The sequence below is a fragment of the Budorcas taxicolor genome, chromosome 6 (assembly GCF_023091745.1).
Source record: "Budorcas taxicolor isolate Tak-1 chromosome 6, Takin1.1, whole genome shotgun sequence".
Classification (NCBI taxonomy): domain Eukaryota; kingdom Metazoa; phylum Chordata; class Mammalia; order Artiodactyla; family Bovidae; genus Budorcas; species Budorcas taxicolor.
The window spans coordinates 20,116,979-20,136,276 of record NC_068915.1 but is presented as its reverse complement, the minus strand read 5'-3'; the positions used below and the strand labels follow the sequence as shown (position 1 = coordinate 20,136,276).

Below are 19,298 nucleotides of genomic sequence, written 5' to 3'. Positions count from 1 at the left end.
AAATAGAATAAGAAGCCTTTGTGTTTTGTTGTGCGTTGCATTGGAAAGAGTTTAACAATGATGAAACCAATAATAGATGAAGGTCTAGTTAGTTACACTGCTGCTCATCCTGGGATTTCTAAACAAAGGTCTCTCTCAATGTGATACAGTTTCCTCCATGAAGGAGCAAGCAACTCTGTTAGATGGCATAATGGAGTTTTCAGGGATGAAGCTGAATTTCCACACTGGGATGGAAATTAAACTGGGGTGGAAATTAGGGGGTGGGCAGAAATTAAACTGTTAAATGGACTGATACATGTAGCTGTCCCCACAGTCCACAGGAAAAGCAAGCAGAAAATTGTATAGGGGTTCATCATAAAAGCATCTCTATTTCTAGTCTTCTATTGTGAGGTTCAGCTATTTTGGAGTGAGATGTTCTAATTTGTGTTTGCCTAAAAAAGAACTTACCTGTGTTTTTGTTGTTGTTCAGTTGCTCAGTTGTGTCCAACTCTTTGACACCTCATTGACTGCAGCATACCTGGCTTCCCTGTCTTTCACCATCTGTCTGTGTTTCAGTTCAGTTCAGTTCAGTCCCTCAGTCGTGTCCGACTCTACGACACCATGAACCGCAGCACACCAGGCCTCCCTGTCCATCACCAACTCCTGGAGTTCACCCAAACTCATGTCCATTGAGTCGGTGATGCCATCCAGCCATCTCATCCTCGGTCGTCCCCTTTTCTTCCTGCCCCCAATCCTTCCCAGCATCAGGGTATTTTCCAATGAGTCAGCTCTTAGCATGAGGTGGCCAAAGTATTGGAGTATCAGCTTTAGCATCAGTTCTTCCAAAGAACACCCAGGACTGATCTCCTTTAGGACAGACTGGTTGGATCTCCTTGCAGTCCAAGGGACTCTCAAGAGTCTTCTCCAACACCACAGTTCAAAAGCATCAATTCTTCCGCGCTCAGCTCTCTTCACAGTCCAGCTCTCACATCCAAGGGGTCTGATTAAGAGGCTACTGGAAGACTCCAAGAAAGATACAATGGGAGCAGCGGGGGTGGCAACAAAAATGGCGGGAAACGCGAGGCTTTCCTGTGGTCGCGGAGTTGATAGGAAAGGTAGAGAAGCCGATACAGGAAAAAATTTCCAGGGTGGCGGAGACAGAATAAATTCAGCACACAGAAAGAACAGTCTGAGAGGAAGAAGAAGGACAAAGATGACTGGATGTGGAGGGGGTAAAAGGAACTAAAAACTATGGCACTGAGGAAGAATGAGTTAAGGGTAAAATGGAAAAAAAAAAAGTTAGGAAAGTGAGTGGAGCTATAATTTGGAGGGCAAAAGATAGGAGTAGTGGTGGTTTAGTCGCCAAGTCGTGTCCGACTCCTGTGACCCCTTGTAGCCTGCCAGGCTCCTCTGTCTGTGGGATTCTCCAGGCAAGAGTACTGGAGTGGGTTGTCATTTCCTTCTCCAGGGAATCTTCCCAACCCAGGAATCTAACCCAGGTCTCCTGCATTGCAGGCGGATTCTTTACCAACTGAGCTACAAGTAGTGACCTGTATCTTTGAGGATCAGTTAAGAAAAGATAAAATGACTGTGCAATTTTTAAAAAACTTAATGTTATATCTTAAAAAAAATTTATTAGGAAAACCAATATCTGCTATTATGTCTAAGCAGGTTTCAGTTTTTTCCTATTATTGAAAAGTGTCTCTTCTGTTACAAAATATAGAAATTATGTTAACATCTGCTCAGTGGTACCTGGTGTAATACAGCACATTTGAACAGACATTTAGTTGAGGAAGATACTTCTGAAGCTAATTTATTGTATATTTCTTACCTTCTAAGCTAAATTCTAAAATATATTTTCTTCTCATAAAGACACTTAATATTGTATTCTTTAAGATAAAGAACTTTCCCACTGCAATCAAGATAAACAGTAATACCTCTAACACAAAGTAGAATTGCTTAATTTTGTGGAATAAGTTACTCTCAGCCCCATCTGGGTCTCAGGTTAGAAGCCCCTCAAGGACAGATGGTCCTTCAGTTTAGGATCTGAACTCTCTAAGGACGTGGAGCAAGGCAGCAACAATTATACATCCTATTCATGCTATGGAAACCAGTATCATTTATCAGAACCATTCATGAATTCTACATTCCCCAGGCCTTTTCATATAAGACCAATCAGGACTCATAACTTCCTGTCAGGCTAATGTCAAAAAAATCCTCCTTCTTGGCTAGACCAGCCAGTGGTTCAATTAGCAATGGCCCATGGGCTGTCTGAACTGTCTAGGACTGAGTTTGGTCTTATCTGAAGGAGGGCAAAAGGAAGTGGGGAAGTGAAGTTAAGTGCAGGCCTTTCCCATAAAGTCAAGCAGACCATAAGCCACCAAAAAAATCTCTGATTGCTACTCACTACTTTCATGTTTGAGAAGAAATGAGTATGCAGTGGTCTTTGGAGAACTTTTGAGGAGGGTATGCTATTAGCTAGACTGTTAGTCTGGCGCATGATTCTAGTATATATACCTTTTAAAAGCTCTCACCCAATTTTAGTATGTATACTTATAAAACACATCCATCCTATTTTAACATGTATAAAAATTACATGGAATAAAATTTAATTATACAGAAGTTAATTTTAAAATCTTTCTCTTTAAAAAAAGTTTATATGTGAAAAAAATATCAAAATTACCTAAGTAGTCTCATTGGACTCTTCTTGGCTGAATTTGGTGTCACAGTGCCATCCACTTTATCACAGATACATGAGGTTTCCCTAGAGAAAACTATTACCATATGCCTTTAAGAAAGAAAATGCCAGTAACTGATTAGCCCCATTTGCTGAAATCACTTTCCTTTTCATTCATTTTTACTTCAGTGATTAAGAAATAATTTATTTTTTGTAAGTAGAAAAGAAAAACCCATATAAGTAGTACTTAAAAACAAATTTCCATTCACCATCTTTAAGATTACAAAAAGGGAATAAACATATATAAATAAAAAGTGACAAGGTAATTTAACCTTAAAATGATGAATATGGAGGTGACTAAACTAAGATGCCTTTTGAATAACTTTTGGAAATCTACAGCTGGTTCTTACCTGTAAATTCAGTTTAGTTCAGTTCAATAGCTCAGTTGTGTCCGACTCTTTGTGACCCCATGAATCGCAGCACGCCAGGCCTCCCTGTCCATCACCAACTCCCGGAGTTCACTCAGACTCACATCCATCGAGTCAGTGATGCCATCCAGCCATCTCATCCTCAGTCGCCCCTTCTCCTACTGCCCCCAATCCCTCCCAGCATCAGAGTCTTTTCCAATGAGTCAACTCTTCGCATGAGGTGGCCAAAATACTGGACTTTCAGCTTCAGCATCATTCCTTCCAAAGAAATCCCAGGGCTGATCTCCTTCAGAATGGACTGGTTGGATCTCCTTGCAGTCCAAGGGACTCTCAAGAGTCTTCTCCAACACCACAGTTCAAAAGCATCAATTCTTTGTCGCTCAGCCTTCTTCACAGTCCAACTCTCACATCCATACATGACCACAGGAAAAACCATAGCCTTGACTAGATGGACCTTAGTCGGCAAAGTAATGTCTCTCCTTTTGAATATGCTATCTAGGTTGGTCATAGCTTTTCTTCCAAGCAGTAAGCGTCTTTTAATTTCATGGCTGCAGTCACCATCTGTACTGATTTTGGAGCCCCCCAAAAATAAAGTCTGACACTGTTTCCACTGTTTCCCCATCTATTTCCCATGAAGTGATGGGACCGGATGCCATGATCTTCGTTTTCTGAATGTTGAGCCTTAAGCCAACTTTTTCACTCTCCTCTTTCACTTTCATCAAGAAGCTTTTTAGTTCCTCTTCACTTTCTGTTAATTTTGTAAATTCAGTTATTTTACTTAATTTCTATTGGCTTTCATTTTCAACTCATCATCAATAAAAGACAAATTTCTCCATCTTAAAAATGATGCTTGAGTCTTTCTCCAGATACTAGACAAGAGAGATGATGAGGAAGCATTTAATCCTATTTTTAAGCAAATATTCAAATGAACATTTTCCCTTATTTGCAGCCATCATAGTTATTTCAATTCCCATACCTTTGCTTGATATAGTCAGTGTAATCTCTTCTTAGAAATATCATTCAGAACAGGTTACCACCCAATTTAAAAATATTAGTCTTATTATATTATAATGATATTTTATTTTAGACCCCAAAATGTTATTACTCAGTGAAATCATAAGTCCTTTCCCTGCTTCAAATAACTCTCAGCTCTTACAAAAGTCAAATTATTTAGGACAAAATAATTGTCTTTATTGAGAATATTCCAAAGAGAATGTTTTAGGCACTGACAAAAAAGGACAAGAATACCCATAGATAATTGACCTTTCAAAATTTCAAACCATCTTCAAGTCTTTCGTCTCATTTATTCTTTATGACTTGCTTTAGGCATTATTAATCCCATGTAGAAGAAGAAAATGAATTCTGAAGAATCCATTCAGTCACTCATTTGATAAATATTACGTGATGTCTATTACTGACCAACAATGGTAGACAGGAGAATATGTCTAAAGTTACACATTCATTGCTGTGGTTGTTGTTCAGCTGCCCAGTCATCTCCAACTCTTTGTGATCCCATGGGCTGCAGTATGCCGGGTCTCCCTGCCCCTCACCATCTCCCAGAGTTTTCCCAAGTTCATGTCCATTGAATCGGTGATGCCCTCCAGCCATCTCTTGTGACGCCCTCTTCTCTTTCTGCCCTCAATCTTTCCCAGTATCAGGGACTTTTCCAATGAGTCAGCTGTTGCATCAGATGACCAAAATACTGGAGCTTCAGCTTCAGCATTAGTCCTTCCAGTGAATATTCAGGTTTGATTTCCCTAAGATTGACTGGTTTGATCTCCTTGCTGTTCCAGGGACTCTCAGGAGTCTTCTCCAGCGTCACAATTTGAAGGCATCAATTCTTTGGTATTCTGCCTTCTCTATGGTGCAGCTCTCACAACCATATGTGACCACTGGGAAGACCATGGCCTTGACTACACAGACCTTTGTCAGCAGGGTAATGTCTCTGCTTTTCAACACTCTGTCTAGGTTTGTCATTGCTTTCCTGCCAAGAAGCCATTGTCTTCTGACTTCATGGCTGCAGTCACCATCCACAGTGATTTTGGAGCCCAGGAAGAGGAAATCTGTTTCTACTTCCACCTTTTCCCCCCTTCTATTTGCCATGCAGTAATGGGGCCGGATGCCATGATCTTAGTTTTTTTGTTAGTCTTCAGGTGGCTCTTTCACTCTCCCCCTTCACCCTTATCAAGAGGCTCTCTAGTTCCTCTTTGCTTTCTGCCACTAGACTGGTGGTATCCGCATATCTGAGGTTGTTGTTTCTCCTGCCTATCTTGATGCCAGCTTGTAACTCATCTAGCCCAGCCTTTCTCATGATGTGCTCAGTCTACAGGTTAAACAAACATGGTGACAACAGACAGGCCTGTCGTACTCCTTTCTCGATCTTGAACCAATCATTTGTTCCATACAAGGTTCTAACTGTTGCTTCTTGACCCACATACAGGTTTCTCATGAAACAGGTAAGATGGTCAGGTTTTCCCATCTCTCTAAGAGCTTTCCACAGTTTGTCATGATACTCACAGTCAAAGGCTTTAGAGTGAAACAGAGATAGATGCTTTTCTGAAATTCCCTTGCTTTCTCTATAATCCAGCAAATGGTGGCAATTTGATCTCTAGTTTCTCTTTCTTTGGGCTTTCCTTGTGGCTCAGCTGGTAAAGAGTCCGCCTGCAATGCAGGAGACCTGGGTTCGATCCCTGAGTTGGGAAGATCCCCTGGAGAAGGAAAACACTACCCACTCCAGTATCCGGACCTAGAGAATTCCATGGACTGTATAGTCCATGGGGTCACAAAGAGTCAGACACGAACGAGTGACTTTCACTTCACTTCCTCTTCCTTTTCTAAACCCAGCTTGGCCATCTGGAAGTTCTTAGTTCCCATAATGCTGAAGCCTAGCCTGCAAGATTTTAAGCATGACCTCACTAGCATGGGAGATGAGTGCAGTTGTCCAATGGTTAACACATTCTTCGTTACTACCCTTCTTGGGAACTAGGATGAGGATTGACCTTTTCCAGTTTTGTGGCCACGGCTGGGTCTTCCAGATTTGTTGACATAATGATGCAAAACCTTGATGGCATCTTCCTTTAGGGATTCAAATAGTTCTGCTGGAATTTCATTGTATTCACTAACTTTATTAACAGCAGTGCTTCGTAAGGTCCACTTGACTTCCCACTCCATAATGTCTGGCTCTAGGTGACTAACCACACCATTGTAGTAATCCGGTTCATTAAGATATTTTTTTATACAGTTCTTCTGTGTTTTCTTTCCATCTCATCTTGATCCCTTCAGCATCTAATAGATCTCTACCATTTTTATCCTATATTGTGCCCATCTTTGGGGGGAATGCTCCTTTGATGTTTGTTAAGAGCAAATATTCTAGCTCATGAAGTTAGACTTGGAAGGCAGTGTAACTTCACTTTTGCCATTGTATTTTATTAGTTACAATTGCATCACAGCTGATCCGTATTCAAAAGAAGGATAATTCTCTATTTCAACTTCACTTCTTGACAGGGAAGTAGGAAGCTTCTAGAGCATGTGGGGTAAGAGATGTTGGTGATTTTTATATTTTGGAATATGTCATCTGCCACAGGCAATATGACAAAGCAGAAAATTGGACTTCTGCTGTAGTTCTTGTTTGGCACTTACTATGAACGTATATCCGCTTCTGCAATGGATACACGTTCATAGTAATGTGTATCATAGCTTGCTACCCGCCTGTCAAGAAGTGAAGTTGAAATAGAGGATTATCCTTCCTTTGACTATGGACCAGCTGTAATGTACTTGTAACTAATAGAATACAGTGGCAAAAGTGAAGTTGCTTTGGCTTTCAATGATAACTTCATGAGCTAGAGTATTTGTTTTTCAAGGCTTTTATTTAAAGTAAGCAGTCCAGGAGGCCTGAGACTATACTATAAGGAACCCAAACTAACTCTTGAAGAAAGACTCCATGGTCAGGCCATGAGGGCAAGATATCCAGCTAGCTGCCATCAGCTTCATCACTCCCTCTGTCCAACCCTAGTCATCATATGACTGCAACTGCACAGGACACTTTGAGCCTGAATCATTCAGGTGAGCCTTTTCTGAGTTTCTGATCCAGAGTAATAGTTAACCAGAACACTATCACTTGAAAATCCAAAATAGTTGTGTTAACTGTCTGCATGTAGATTGCATGAAATCTTCCAAATTCTTTACCCTACTCTGTGTCCATGCCATCTCCCATGTGTCTTTGCAGTTTTCTCAAGGCAGACTGTATTTGACCACTCCTTGATGATGCGTTCAGCTACATCAGCATCTCCAGCCTTTTTGGCACCAGGGACCAGTTTCATGGAAGACAATTTTTCCATGAACCGGTTGGGGAGGGGGTGGTTTCAGGATTATTGAAGCGCATCACATTTATTGTGCATTTTTATTTCTATTTTTATTACTTCAGCTCCACCTCAGATCATCAGGCATTAGATCTTGAAGGTCAGAAATCCCTGAGTTACATGACTTCTTTTGGTTGAAAGGATATTAACAGCTGTAACACAAATAGAGGCATACAATGAGATTTTGTGTCTTGGTTTGCTTATTGTTTCTCTTTCGTGTCCATGAGAAGACTATCCCTTGGTTACAACCAGTCCATTGGTCCAAAGGAAATGAGTGAATGTGGACTGAAGCTAACCCAGCTGAGCCGGGCCTAGATCAGCTGGCCCTCTGCTTACCTGGAGAAGTATGAAAAATAAGGTACTGTTGTTTTAAGTCATGGAGTCATGGGGTGATTTGTTTTGCAGTGATGGTTAACTGATATACCAACCTTCCTTGGAAAATGTATATCCCTTTAAGACAAGCAAAAAAGAAAGATACATATTAATATGTGCATATTCTAATTTGTTCTTTGAAAAAACCAACCTTCTGAGACTCACTTCTAAAACAGTCCTGTGATTTAGGAGAAGATAATCATGGGCTCATGACTCAAGAAGGCCAAGCAGAGCCCTTCCCTGAGACTGTTAAAACGGGAGCAGTAAGTAATAAATATGTGAGTACACAGCCATGTCCCTTCATACAGCACAATATGAAGAAACACATCCGCAACAGTGAATAGCAGAAACATCAAGGGGCAGAGAATCAGTCTTTATGGCATTTGAATCCTTCATTCTAGTTATTGAAATTCTTAGAGCTGGTCTAATCCCTGCCTTTCTAAAAGGTTCAATCTTGTGTTGGGTCTGGGAGTTTCACTGGTACCTTGTCATTACACCCTTTTTATTACTCTAGTTTTAGTTACATTTCTGACACTTGCAATAAGTAGCTGTCATTGATTCACACAAGCAGTGTGAGGGTTCAGAGTGTTCACATGCCCAAACTTTGTCCCCTGTCACACTTCTATTAGCCTCAGTGAAATCAGGAATCATGCCCACATATCTAACCACCTGCACTGTCTAATCTAACATGAATCCTAAGGCCCCTTGTCTATAATCAGCTTCTCTCAGAAACGGGGAATGATTTGCCTTCTGAGTTGCTTTTCCCCTGATAGTGCTGAACTCATTCTTCATTTCAACCCTTTCACCACGTCGTTGTTTCGGGACTTTAATTTTTTGAAAGAGTTCTCAAGATGATGTATAGTCTTCCAAAAGCTTATGTTCACTGTGGTCCAAATTTTTGTGTCTCCGCTAAATTCGTATGTTGAAAACCTAATGCCTGGTATCATCATATTAGGAAGTGGGGCCTTTGGGAGGTGATTAGGTCATGCGTGTGAAGCCCTCATGAATGGGATTAATGCCCTAATAAAACGACTCTGGAGAGCTCCTGTCCCCTCCTGCCACGTGAAGACACAGTGAGAAGGCGCTGTGAACCAGGAAGAGGACCCTCACTGCTGTGCCTTGATCTTGGACTTTCCCCCTCCAGAACTATGAGAGACAAATGTCTGCTGTTTATCATCCACCCAGGCTGCGGTATTTTGCTACACAACCCAAACAGACTAAGCCACGAAAGTGAAAGTGAAGTCGCTCAGTCGTGTCCAACTCTTTGGGACCCCATCTACTGTAGCCTACTAATCTCCTCTGTCCATGGAATTTTCCAGGCAATAGTACTGGAGTGGATTGCCATTTCCTTCTCCAGCGGATCTTCCCGACCCAGGGATCGAACCCAGGTCTCCCACAGTGTAGACAGATGCTTTACCATCTGAGCCACCAGGGAAGTCCAAAAAATATGGAACGCTTCACAAATTTGCATGTCATCCTTGCGCAGGGGCCATGCTAATCTTCTCTGTATCATTCCAATTTTAATATATGTGCTGCCGAAGGGAGCACAAGACATGAATCATCACCAAAAACACAACTGATAGATAAGCATTTGTCTCTTCAAAGATCTGAGCAATTGTTTGATTTTTGTTTCTCAGCCAGGAGTGCCTTGGGAAGAAAATAAATGTTTATATTCTCTTTCCAGAGCCCCAAGCCTGTCTGAGGAACCCACTGACCAAGGATAAAGGAAATTATCTGTCCTCGGTCTCTGCAACTCTGCTTGTAGGGCATTTGACTTATTTTGTAGAAAGGGGTGGAGGATGAAGGAGGTAGAGATAGAGAATTACATCTGTATCAGATTTAGTTCCCCAAATAGGAGCTGGTTGGTGCCTTCCAACAACTGTTTTTTTTTTTCCAATCTGAAAGATGGGGATGTTATCTCCCTTAGATGGGGATGTTATCTCCCTTATTGATTTCTACTAATCAGGAAAATTCTGGAGGCAGGGAGGGGAAGGTACCAATATTTATTAACATTAGGTCTCTTCATTCTGGCTACTTAGGCTGAGTAAGTAGCCATAATTCGTGAGTGATTAGTAACATTGCTCCAAAGGAGACTGATTTTTCAATCTATGTTCCATAAAGCCTTGTTTTATACTTCCCTGCAGGAGTCTCTCAACTTTTTGCACATTTATGATGATCTTTTCTCCTTTCTGTTGATGTGCGATCAAGAACCTGATGTGCATCTTTCAGCATCTCCCACATTACAGAAAATCAGCTTTGTTGTAGGGCTTACTATCCCCAGAGGAGACATTTAGGCACCAGATTCTTGGTGCTTCAAACAGGGTCTGACACATGGTAGACTTTTAAAAAAAAAGCAATGAATGAATTTAATGTTTTAAAGCCATATATGGTTCTTAATGGCAAAAGAAGCCCAAAGGAGAGAAAGCAGGGGTGTCTATCGCTTCTTTCAGAGTCGATAGTAATAGCTTACAGTGTGCAGTGTCAAATTCGTGATCTCCAAAGAAGAAGATTTAATTTCGGGACCAGGGACCAGGCTTGATCACTCAAGAGCTTTTGTAGAGCAGAGTTTTATTAAAGTATAATAAGGACAGAGAAAGCTTCTGACATAATCATCAGAAGGGGGACGAAGAGTGTCCCGCTGCTAGTCTTTAGCAAGCTGTTTTATGTCTGTTCGAAAGCTATTAATCAGGTAAGAGAGACACCTCAAGGCTGATGGAGTTTCACCAGGCCCCTCTCCCACAGCATTCATTTTTGAGATAGGATGGCATGAGGTGTGTCTTCCCCTACCCATAAAACAATTGATATGAATACTGGTTTATTGACCTATTATCAGCCCAAGGTTTGAGAAAAGAAAAAAAGTCTTAGGTGGACCCATTTTGAAGAAAGGCAAATTCCAAAGCAAATAAATAGTTTCATTAACATAGCTTAAGGAAAACATTTCCATAGAAAAACCTCCTTTTAATTTTGTACAGAGAAGAAAAAAACAAAATCTGACACTTGCAGTTTGTTTCCTCCTGCTGCTTAAGGGAGAGGTTAAAAATGTCTGGCAGAAAGCGAAGAACTAAAGAGCCTCTTGATGAGAGTGAAAGAGGAGAGTGAAAAAGTTGGCTTAAAACTCAATACTCAGAAAACTAAGATCGCGAGATCTGATCCCATCACTTCATGGCAAATAGATGGGGAAACACTGGAAACAGTGACAGGCTTTATTTTGGGGGGGCTCCAAAATCACTGCAGATGGTGACTGCAGCCGTGAAATTAAAAGATGCTTGCTCCTTGGAAGAAAAGGTATGACCAACCTAGTGAAGTGAAATGAAGTTGGTCAGTTGTGTCCACCTCTTTGCAACCCCATGGACTGTAGCCTACCAGGCTCCTCAGTCCATGGAATTTTCCAGGCAAGAGTACTGGAGTGGGTTGCCATTTAACAGAGACATTACTTTGTCAACAAAGGTCCATCTAGTCAAGGCTATGGTTTTTACAGTAGTCATGTATGGATGTGAGAGTTGGACTCTAAAGAAAGCTGAGCACTGAAGAACTGATGCTTTTGAACTGTGGTGTTGGAGAAGACTCTTGAGAGTCCCTTGGACTGCAAGGAGATCCAACCAGTCCATCCTAAAGGAAATCAGTTCTGAATATTCACTGGAAGGACTGATGCTAAAGTGGAAACTCCAATACTCTGGCCACCTGATGCGAAGAACTGACTCATTTGAAAATCTTTCCCTGATGCTAGGAAAGATTGAGAGCAGGAGGAGAAGGGGACAACAGAGGATGAGATGGCTGGATGGCATCACCGACTCAATGGACATGAGTTTGAGCAAGCTCTGGGAGTTGGTGATGGACAAGAAGGCCTGGTGTCCTGCAGTCCATGGGGTTGCAAAGAGCCAGACACAGCTGAGCAACTGAACTGAACTGAAAAAATGTCTGACACTTGCAGCCTATTTTCTCCTTTTGGAGACCCCTGGCCTTCCTGCCTGTTTCCCTCTCAATAGGATTCAGTTACTTGAGTCACAGACCATTTCAGAATCTGGTGAAAGCTATAGGCCCTTTCCATCACCAAGCACATCATATAAAGTTTGCTTAAAATTTTGGGTTGTCCACTGACCTAGTGTGTGTGGCCTTTGTGTTAAGACTTTCTGTTAAAGTAGAATATTACATATTATGGAAAAATATTCATAATCATTGGGGAATGATTTTGTGGCTAATTTGTGCTCAGATAATATCATCAAGGAGAAGGCAATGGCACCCCACTCCAGTACTCTTGCCTGGGAAATCCCATGGGCGGAAGAGCCTGATAGGCTGCAATCCATGGGGTTGCTGCGAGTTGGACACAACTGAACAACTTTACTTTCACGCATTGGAGAATGAAATGGCAACCCACTCCAGTGTTCTTGCATGGAGAATCCCAGGGACAGAGGAGCCTGGTGGGCTGCCATCTATGGGGTCACATAGTGTCAGACATGACTGACGCGACTTAGCAGCAGCAGCAACATCATCAATTCTTCAGAGCTTATTGTCATGATTTAATTGAACTAAGTACTCTTTGAACAGTCATTTAAAAAAGGAAGAGAGTCTTCGGTATTGGGCCCTAAGCAAAAAAGAGGATATAGAAAGGTTATAATACCTCCTCCCTATGTATTTTCATTCTCTGTTCCAATTTAGATGATTTTTAGCATATCCACATCCTCAGGGCAGATATGGTCATCAAGATATATGATGTTAATGACCTTCTGGTAACATAACTTTACCAGAACATTTTTATGGACTATGCCCTTTATTATTTTAAGGGTAGGATGAGATAAAGAGAACAAGATATTTCATAGAGGAAAATCCCTAATATACCCACTGACATCTGCTTTGTCCTTCTTTTATTTAAAGTTCAATAAGCCTAATCAATACATACAAATTTTTAGGGCTTCCCTGGTGGCTCAGTGGCAAATAATCTGCCTGCCATTGCAGGAGACACGGGTTCAATCCCTGATTCAGGAAGATCCCACATACCACAGAGCAACTAAACCAGTGCATCACAACTATTGACACTCTGCTCTAGAGCCTGCAAAATGCAACTACTGAGCCCACACCACAGCTACTGAAGCCTGTGCATCCTACAGCCTGTGCTCCACAAAAACAGAAGCCACCACAATGAGAAGCCCGTGTACATCGACTTCAGAGTAGCCCCTGCTCTCCGCAAATAGAGAAAGCTTGCACAGCAAGGAAGACCCAACACAGCCAAAAATAATAAATAAAATTATATTTAAAAAATAGTCTTTAGTTTCATGCTTTGGAATGTCTCTGTCTCCTGAGAACCAGGAAGGAAATAAGATGATCTAGAATTACAGTCACAGAAGTTTAAAACTCAAGAGTAGAAGTCATCTAACCTGATACTTTGGCTTCACAAGTGAAAAAAGTAAGACACAGAGAGGTTAAAGTAATCTTTCCAAGATCTCTATAACTTTTCCAAGTTCTCCATAACAGATTCTTTACTCTCTCCTTATTAGAAAATTATTCATTCACATAACATTATCAGGTGTCATTATAACTCCTCCCAATAGAGTGGGTGAGAGTATATTTTTTCCACCTCATTGATGTTGGCCTTGACCATGTGACTTATTAGTATTAGCTTAAACTTAAAATATGTTTGTCTAATTTGGTTTGTCTTCTTGCACTCATGGCATTTCATCATTAGAAGTTGATAGGCAGCTGCTGAACCCAGATGATGACAACATGTGGAACACAGATGGAATGCAGAGTCCAATCAAGCCAAGCCAAAAGCATCATCATGTCTAAGATCAGATGAATAGCAGCCAGTGAGAGAGTGTGAGTGTGTGCACGCTCAGTCATATCCAGCTCTTTACAGCCCCCAAGGACTGTAGCCCACCAGGCTCCTTCTGTCCAAGGCATTTTCCAGGCAAGACTACTGCAGCGGGTTGCCATTTCCTACTCCACGGGACCTTCCCGGCACAGGGATCGAACCTGCATTTCTTGCATTGGTAAGCAGATTCTTTACCACTGTGTCACCTGGGAAGCCAGATGCCAACACGCAGATTCATAAGCAAGAACTGTCTTTGTTATTTTAAGCCCCTGAGAAGTGGAGGACTGTATGTTATGCAGTACTATCATAGTGAAAAAGCAGGTTAATAGTCTCATAAAAGATTAGCCAAGGTACAATATTCAAATTTTTTTCAAATTGTGTTAATTGTAATTTAATTTGCATGCACATAATAGAAAAACTCAAATAACAATGGCTTAATCAAAATTGAATTTTACTTCTCTCAGTTAATGCAGTCTAGAGTCAGGCAATTCACACTATTCTCAGAGGTCATTAGGCTTTTCCTGAGCATGGCTCTCGGAGAGGGTAATAGCACCCCACTCCAGCACTCTTGCCTGGAAAATTCCATGGACGGAGGAGCCTGGTAGGCTACAGTCCATGGGGTCGCTAAGAGTCGGGCACAACTGAGCGACTTCACTTTTACTTTTCACTTTGATGCATTGGAGAAGGAAATGGCAACCCACTCTAGTGTTCTTGCCTGGAGAATCCCAGGAACAGAGGAGCCTAGTGGGCTGCCATCTATGGGGTCGCACAGAGTCAGATGTTTCAGTCGGACACGACTGAAGCGACTTAGCAGCAGTAGCAGCAGCAGTGCATGGCTCTGCCATCCTTAGGATATGGCCCTTGTCTTAATGCCCAAAATTGCTAGGAGGGCTTCTGTATCAAAGACTCAGGAGGAAGAATGGGAGTAAAAGGAACAATACATGTTTACTTTTTTAAGGAGAATTACTAGAATTTCCACAAAAATCTCTGCTGAGATTTTATTGGCCAGAACTAAGTCAAATGACCATACCTGGATGCAAAGGAGATTGATATATAGACTTTTTGCTAAACAACAATGAACCAAGCAAAAATTACAGGATTCTATTACCAAAAGGGAAGGGAGAATAGATACTTTGAGGCAACTAGCAGTATTTGTCATAGTGGACAAATATTTATTGTCCTATAGGAAGTGTCCAATTAATGTTTGGTGAATGACTGACTAAAATGTTAATTAATTTTCATGACCTAAATCACCAAAAGGGAAAAAAATAATTCAGATTTGATTATTTACTTCATTTAAAGTTTGTTTTCTTGTAAACATGATGTTTTTCTATGCATTATAAAAGTTTGCAGTTCCATTCAGTCAATAGTACTGGCAATTACAATGTGAAAAATCATTGTGCTTGGAACTGTTAGAATCCAGACAAGAAGAAGACACAATCCCAAGCTGCATGAAAGTCTGACTTTAGAGGAAGGTATTGTGGGAGAGCCATTGAGTTTACAAGCAGTATGGGACACTTTCCTACAATAAAACAATTTTCTATCTCAGGGGTCTCCTCTTGGCTTCACTTTCTGAGGACTTTCTCCAGTGTCACTGAAGCCTATTCAGCTCATTAGCAGGATAACCCAGAATATTCTGGAATTTTAATCTTTGTGTTTGTAAAGGGCTTGTTTTATGCAATGCAGGATTATTCTGTTTATCACTATGTTTAACCAAAGAGATTGTTCAAAAGCCTTCATTTTATAATAGATATTCTAAAGTTAAAAATTAATGGAAGTACAGGCACATGAAAAGATGCTCAACATTGCTAACTATAAGAGAAATGAAAATCAAAACCACAATGAAATATCACTTCACACCCATCAGAATGGCTATCAGTAATAAGTCTACACATAACAACTGTTGATGAAGATATGCAGAAAAGCGAACACTTGTATACTATTGGTGGAAATGCAAACTGGTACAACCACTATGGGAAACAGTATAGAGGTTCCATGAAAAACTAAAAATAGAACCACCATACGATCCAGCAATTTCACTCCTGGATATATATCTGAAAAATGAAAAACACGAATGCAAAAAGATACACGCACCCCCAATGTTCACAGCAGCATAATTTACATAGCTAAGATATGGAAACAACCCAAGTATCCATCAACAGATAAATGGATAAAGAAGATGTGCTGAGTAGTGGACTATTACTCAGCCGTTAAAAAGAATGAAATTCAGCCATCTTCAACAGCATGGATGGCTCTAGAGAGTATTATATCAATACTTAGCCAAATAAGTCAGAGAAAGATAAACATTGTATGTTATCACTTATACATGGAATCTAAAAAATAAATGAATATATACAACAAAATAGAAACAGACTCACAGGTTTAGAAAACAAACTAGTGGATACCAGTGGGGAGAAAGGAAAGGGGAAGGGCAAGAGAGGAGCAGGGGACTAAGAGATACAAACTACTATGTATAAAATTGAAGAAGGAAGTGGCTAACCACTCCAGTGTTCTTGCCTGGAGAATCCCATGGACAGAGGAGCCTGGTGGACTACAGTCCATGGATCACAGAGTCAGACACGACTGAAGTGACTTACAACTGAAGTGACTTAGCATGTGTGCATATCCAGTGCATAAAAGGAAATAAGATGGATACCATAAGTCACCATAGGCCAGACCAAAAAATTAAAGGAAAACGTTTTAATCTTATATCTGATTAAAGATCAGTTCAGTTGAGTTGCTCAGTCGTGTCTGACTCTTTGTGACCCCATGAATCACAGCACGCCAGGCCTCCCTGTCCATCACCAACTCCCAGAGCTCATGTATGCTTGCATGTACAAAACAGATGAGCACCAAGGATATACTTATACTATACAGCACAGGGAAATATAGCCATTATTTTATATCTTTAAATGCATAAAACCTTTAAAACTATTGACTCACCAAGTTTTACACCCAAAACTAACATATCATAAATCAACTACACCTCAAGAACAATTTAAAAATAAAAAAAAATTAATTGAAGTGTATGATAAAAGTCATAAAAATTTTGAATATACAGAGCTATTTTTAACTTTGTTGATTTAAATAGAGGATGTTAATATATGGATGTTTATCTCCCCTGAATGTAGGGCCATAACATAGTAACCTGGACCAGATTTACCAGGCCACAACAAATATTAATAACTAGAAAAGTGTAAAAACTATAAGAAAAAATGTTTTCAATCTTGGGATAACAGGAAGTGTAGAAGATAGCAATCTCTGATATAGATGAGAAACAAATAAGATGAGGGCTACATAACCCTGGCTTTTTGCCTAAAGACATTCTACTTTTTGGTACCGATAGTGGGACCCCAAGCAAAGCACAGTAATCTCACTGAGCTAAGAAAACTTTCTCAGCCTGATAAAGGGCATCTATGAAGATTCAACACTTTCTCTTGAAGATCAAGAAGTGACAAGAACGTCCCTGCTTTCTCTACTCCTTTTCAATATTTACTGGAGATGCTAGTCGGTACACAAAGCAAGAAAAGAAAGAAAAACCACAGAGATTGCAAAGAGAGAAATAAAAACCCTATTTACAAGCAAACTGATCATACATATACAAAATCTTAAAGAATCTAAAAAAAAATTACTTGCTAATGAGTGACTTCAGCGAGGTCCCCAAATCTGAGCTAACATGCAAAAATCAACTGCATTTCTATATACTGACAACAAATAGTTGGAAAATACATTATAAAACATTTCCATTACAATAGTATCAAAACCATGACATTTTAAGGGGTAAATATAATAAAAATATGTGCTTGCATATATGTTTATTGAAAACCACATAACATTGCAGAAACAAATTTTAAAAGACCTGAGTCAGTGGAGGAATATATGATTTCATGGATTAAAATCGCAATTCTCCCAGTATCTAGATTCATTTACAAAATAATCCAAATCAAATCCCAACATATTTTTGGCAGCGACTGACATGCTGATTATATAATGTATAAGGAAATATGAAGGACCTAGAATAATCAAGTAATTTTGGGAAAGAAGAACAAAGTAAGAAGATATATACCACTGGACTCTAACCTCTATTACAAAAAAATTAACTAAGAATGAGCTATTGGTGAAAGAGTAGACATACAGATCAATGGAACAGAAGGTAGAGTTCAGAGAAAGACTCACATATAAACGGCCATTTGGTTTTTAACAAAGATATTAAGGGTAATACCTTTAATTAATTCAATACCTTTAATTACAAAGGTAATTCAATGGGGGAAAGGACAGTCTTTAAAAAGTGATGTTCAAACAATTGGATACACATATGAAAAGAAACAAGCCTGGATCCTTACTTCATATCAAGTAACAAAATTAGAATTAAATGTAGACTTATACTTAAGAAATAAAACTTAAAATTTCAGTAGAAAACAGGAATAAATGGCTTTTACTCTGGGATGGCATGAGTTACAAAAAATTGATTAAGATGGTCAGTAAAAAAATATGTTGGCTCTTTGATAAACATTGTCAGGAAAATGGAAAGGTAAGCCACACAGTGACGACTATATTCATGTTACATGTATTTGACAAAAGAAGTGAATTTGAAATGAAGAACTTTTGCAATTTATTAATAATAATATGAACAGCAGCCCAATAAACATGGGGGAATCCTTTATAAAAGAAAACATACAAGTAACTAATGAGTACATGAAAAGACACAATATCATTAGTCATCAGGAAAATGCAAATGAAACTGCAATTAAAAACCATTACAATGCTCAGTAAATGGTCTGACAACCTTAAGTATTGAAGAACATTGGGTAAAAATCCTCATACCTGGCTGCAGGAAATGTAAAATGCTGCAATCACTTTAGCAAATAATTTGTTAATTTTTACATTGTCCATAAAAAGTGCTGTATCCATAGCAAGGAGAACTAATTAGCCCTCACAGCCACACATAGCATCAAGTAGAAAATGGTTCTAATAGTATCAAGCACATTTTAAAGTATTTGAATTAGCAAATGTCTTAAAGAGAAATGTGTGGTCTTGTTTTTACATCTCTTCAGAGTCGAAAATTGTTAGGTGGCTCTATAAATGATAGTGAAAGTTGTTCTGTCATGTCCAACTCTTTGCGACCCCATGGACTATACAGTCCATGGAATTCTCCAGGCCAGAATACTGGAGTGGGTAGCCTTTCCCTTCTCCAGGGGATCTTCCCAACCCAGGGATTGAACCGAGGTCTCCTGCATTGCAGGCAGATTCTTTACCAGGTGAGCCACAAGGGAAACTGTAAGATATTAGTTAAGGAATAAAAAATGTAATAATGCTAACAGACTAAGTCAATATACTATGATGACAAGACGTAGAAGAAACTATTAATTTTCAAAATACATCATTTTAAGAGATACAAATGGTTGCAAAACTTAACCATAAAAAGAAATAGCCTAATAATAATGATCATGATTTTTAATCTACAGCTAAATTCTATACCCACTTCATCCAGTAATCAACTGTTTGATAACAGAGGTCCTGTGACCTTGGCTAATTTGAAAAAGTCTGTTTTCTTTTTTTAAATCTCCCCTGGAAATACTATTTAAACAGTATTATCAAAACCTTAGGAACATATCAAATTAAGTATAGTAAAAATGTTATACAACAATATAAGGAATATTGATGATATTAACCAAATT

At 39.6% G+C, this 19,298-nt stretch overlaps 1 non-coding gene across 1 annotated transcript; it reads right to left on the bottom strand.

Annotated features, from left to right (window-relative positions):
* Positions 1 to 9,255: 9,255 nt before the first annotated feature.
* On the bottom strand, positions 9,256 to 9,362 carry LOC128050126 (U6 spliceosomal RNA). The gene has a single exon (XR_008199635.1). It is a non-coding gene; the product is annotated as a U6 spliceosomal RNA (small nuclear RNA).
* Between the last annotated feature and the right edge of the window lie 9,936 nt (positions 9,363 to 19,298).